We start from the raw sequence: 4,866 nt of genomic DNA, 5'->3' as shown, positions 1-4,866 counted from the left end.
AAAATCAAAATATGACCACTTCTGAGGAATAAAAAATATCTCTGTGAGGTCCGTTACCGGTACAATTAGAAGGAATTAAATATATTGAAAACACGTTCTCTTTGGGAGAATAGAAAACTGTGTTGCGATCGCTATGGAAATAGAAGTGAATAAGTTTAGGAGGTATCTTATTCTTGCTGTGGCATTTTAGACAGATGGAAAAATCGTGCATTCAAAATAATAGAATAATCTTAACTTTTGCGCTGAAATCTGAAAATATTAATTTTTCTCTATTCTACGCTTATTACCGGGTATGTACCTCTTTTATTATTTTGGGATTGAACTCGCCATTCGTTGTTACTAACTAGAAGAATCATTGAATCGAGAACTTCAATGCTTTTACGATGACTTTTCACAATCAATCTCATCCTAAAGCTTGGTTTGTTTTTTGACGCACAAGACATTCTCTCGAACATAATGTCACGTGTTAACTGGAGAAGATGCGCCACAATCATATCCACCTTTCTGTTCTTTTTACCCTTCATGTAGCAATATTTTAATTTTTTGTGGAACGCTTCCAGGAACATATTTTTATTTAAACCCAGCCTTAGATGATAGCAGTATGCCCATTTCTCTGAACGATTTGCATAGTGCCGTTGAAAGTATTCACTAAATTCTCTTTTGCTTGAATCATAGCGGTAATCGTTCAGAACCAACCTTTTACGCTACAGCGTCAAAAAATTCTGCCATTGCCACTGAATCAACTCTTGCTGATGCACTCAGCTATAGGTACTCCTTTGCTATATTCATCCACGCTCATGATTGTTGTTAAGTGGAAATCGTACCGCGTGGTACCATGCGTACTATCAATACACACCTTATCCGTCGCGAATTTAGCAAGTTCTTTTTGTTGGTACTCTGACATTATAACTACTATGAAGTCTTCATCATTTAACTTGCTATCAGAATCGCGATGATCTTGCTGCTTTTAATATAGAACAGGACAGTCAGAACCCAACACCTTCTGCTGCTGGATCCACAGATGCATACTGCAAGCATCGTTGTTGTCTACGCGATCATGGTCCAGATTAAATTCTCTAACAATTTTGTCCAGATCCCTTTTATCCACAAACTAAAGACCTATGATTTTTTTTTAGTCTTGGCCAAATCTCTCACATCCTTGATAATTCTATCAAAAGGTATTCCAGTTTTTATCCGATGAGCCAGCATAATTCTGTCATCTTTGGTAAGTTGAAGATACCCGATGTTTTTATCGTGTCCACAGTGCGTTTTTTTGAAAGTAACACGGATTCCTGTCTCGTCCTGCATTGTTTTAATCATTGCCGGGCAACACCTTCCAATTTTCGCTGAAGGCTTCCAAATACATTTTTGGCGAATCTATTTAATACGCTTCTTTCCCGATCGATGGCAAAGATAATAAACACTATTATCTTTCGATGTCCTCCTGATGAACTTTAAGAGTGTATCTTCCTCTTAAGCCGATTTCAAGGATTCGAATTCTGCATTTCATAAAGAAAATGATTATAAATACCTACAATAGTCATAATTTTAAAAGAAATTGAATTTTTAAAGTTTTGAAATTGAACCCTTTGACTTCTAAATAAGAATCGTTAAAAATTGCAAAATTATATATTACAGACTATTAATGTTTTAAGAATGATTATTCACAAATGATGAAAATCGAAAAATTCCAGATTAAAATTTTTAATGCCGAACAATTTTAAGTTAGGAGTATTTGAAGTTGAAGAAAATGTGAATTTAAACGTTATTGTACAAGTTTCATTTAAAAATCTAATCATTTCATCATTTTACTTTGATAATTCATAAATTGCACAATTTTAAACTATAGTGACAAGTGAAATTAAAATAATTATGAAATGAGCCTATTCAACTTTTTAAACCGTAATTGGGACTGATATGACTGCTACAATAGGATGGTCCAAAATGCATTGTATTTCAGGGTTTCATCGAAACGTCACAAACTTTTTAGGGATTGAAGAGAAATGTGAAACATTATGTAATTATTTAAACAATTATTTATTGTCTATTTTCAAAATTTCTAAAAATTGAGCAAGAGATTTCTATTTAATTTCATTTTTTTAGTTATCGAAAAAGAACTGCTTGGGCAAATAAAAATTATTCAAACAAATAGAAATTGATTAAACATTAAAAGAAATGTATCAAAATTATGTAATTAATCAACAAAACATAGCATAGGATACTAATTTAAAAAGAAAGTTGATATCTCTGGCTCAATTATTAAAAATTTGAAAATAGACAATAATAATTGTTTAAATAATTACATAATGTTTTGAGAAAAATTTACTACTCCAAACAATGACAAACAATTGCATTTCAATCAGAAAATACGATTATTTTTACATCTTCTGGGAATATATTTTTTATTACTAAAAACTCAACGGAAATATTCAGATTGTCCATTAGAAATTATCTGTATGAAAAAGACGACGAAAATTGGTAAAAAGTAAAAAAAATATTGCACAATGATATCGCCAAACCTCTGTATTGAACGAAAGCGCAATATGATAACGTACAAGCAGGTTCCGCAGCTTTTTGGGATATTATAATGCACTAACATCGCTTGACCATTACTAGAACCCTCGTATATATAATATAATAAAATGATATAATAAGCGTTGAATTCAGAAAAATTAAGAATTTATATTCCTATGAATACGCGATTTTTCCTTCGTCTAAAAATCTCCCAACGGGAACAGAAAAAGTGCAAATCCCATTCCTTTCAATCGACTTAGTAAAATTTAACGAAAGCATTTATTTAATCTATTTTTAATGATTAAATCTTTTTATAACTTATAAATTCGAAAAATATTCAAATTTATATTTATTTATATTTTAATAATTTATTTAAACGTCTTAAAGAATGCACCAAAGAAATCTATTCAAATGTGTGAATTTAAATAATCTTAACTCTAGAGTGACAGAGTTGAATTGGTTGAAATTAAAATTTCAGAACTTATATTTCGCATGAAGGAATTAAAACAATTTATTACACATATTTCGTGAAGTAATTAGTAGCAATTAAATAAAATCAAAATATGACCACTTCTGTGGAATAAAAAATAACTCTGTGCGGGGTGTTACCGGTACAATTATAAGGAATTAAATATATTGACAACACTTTCTCTTTTGGAGAATAGAAAAATCTGTTGCGGTAGCTATGGAAATAGAAGTAAATAAGTCTCGGAGGTATCTTATTCTTATGGTGGCATTTTAGATATATGAAAAAATCGCGCATTCAAAATTATAGAACAATCTTCATTTTGCGCTGAGATCTGAAAATATTAATTTTTCTCTATTTCACGCTTATTATCGGGTATATTGCAATTCTTGCGGTATCGTTTTCTCCGTGTAATAGTACTATTTGTGAACATTTATATATCTACAAGGACTATAAATGAACATTATTTATAATGAACTCGCGAAAATGTTTAAATATACCTACTACTACAATTATTATTTTCAGCTTTTGAACTAATGCAATACATATATAAAACAAAATTCGTACTTTCTATATTTTCGAAGTGTAGAATTTCAGTTTCCATAACAACATTGTGGCACGCAGAAAGATGGTCGTGTAGATCTTGATACACTCTGTACGGAGTATCGCACTTAGGGCATCCTATTTTCGTCATTGTGCAATAATTAGGTTTCATCTCGTGAACCTCATTCATATCTCTGTACATTGAACTCCTTTTCATAAAATATGAATCGCATTCTTCACACTTCACTCTGCAACAATATAATTAAGTATTAGTATATTATTCTCTAAATATTGTAGAAATTTCGCATCGAACCGTCATGGTCGATTTTTGAACAAAATGAAATATTTTTTTATTAAATAATAAAAGGTTAAAACAAGTAATTTACTTTTTATGTAAGTGAATTTCCTAATATATACTTGAATCTATTCAAAAATAGCTAGAAAACATTAAGCAACTATTCGAAAAAGATAAGCAATAGTCAGTGATTCGTCTCTTCATTCGTACTAAATTAAAAAAATTAAACAAATAAATTAAATAAAAGTAATCCATGATTTATTAAAATTTAAGCATTTTCGAAAAGTTGGTAAGAAGTGATAATAATTACAATAAATATTTTTCAAATAATTGTAGCGAGTTTAGTGTATAGATTAAAACTCAATACAGATAGAGGGTCCAAGAAACCAAGTTTTTCTATATAATGTGCTGTCTTAAATGGAAAAATTATTTGAAATTTAAAATATTCTTTACTTTCTACTTACTTTAAAAACAGATTCAAAGGCACAGATTCCTCTTCTGATGAATGAAACAACAATCCCAATTTATTCTTTCTTGTTTCTTGTACAATATTGTGCACATTTTTAAGATGTCGAATCAAATGAAATTTATTTGAAAAAGAAACAGCACCGGCTTCACACTTCCATGTTTGCATTTACGTGGACAAAACTTGACTTTGAAAGCGCATGAACGAACGAAACTTTCGCAATGAGCCGAAATGAGACTATAACGATGGTACATCCAGTTTGCTATCCTTTGAACCAATTTCTATACATCCCAACAATGCGAATGAATAAATGTAAACAAAATATGTCGGTCAATAATGGCGATTTTTGCGTTGAGATAATTTCTGTTATTATGTAGAATAAGCGAATTAACCCATTTCCGCCGAGAACTCAAAATTTTCGAAAAAACTTTTTTTTGTGCAAAATTCTTACACTTAAAACTCATTTAAAGTTGAAAAAAGTAATTACAAAATTATTGGAGGGGTTAAAGGGGGGTTTAGAAGGCGTTACATATATGTTACAGCCGGCGTTTAAGAGTAGTAAATGAATAGGTATCTGGTAAA

Source organism: Belonocnema kinseyi, chromosome 8 (genome assembly GCF_010883055.1).
Source record: "Belonocnema kinseyi isolate 2016_QV_RU_SX_M_011 chromosome 8, B_treatae_v1, whole genome shotgun sequence".
Taxonomy (NCBI): Eukaryota; Metazoa; Arthropoda; class Insecta; order Hymenoptera; family Cynipidae; genus Belonocnema; species Belonocnema kinseyi.
The sequence above is the reverse complement of the archived record's forward strand: the minus strand, read 5'-3'. Positions refer to the sequence as shown.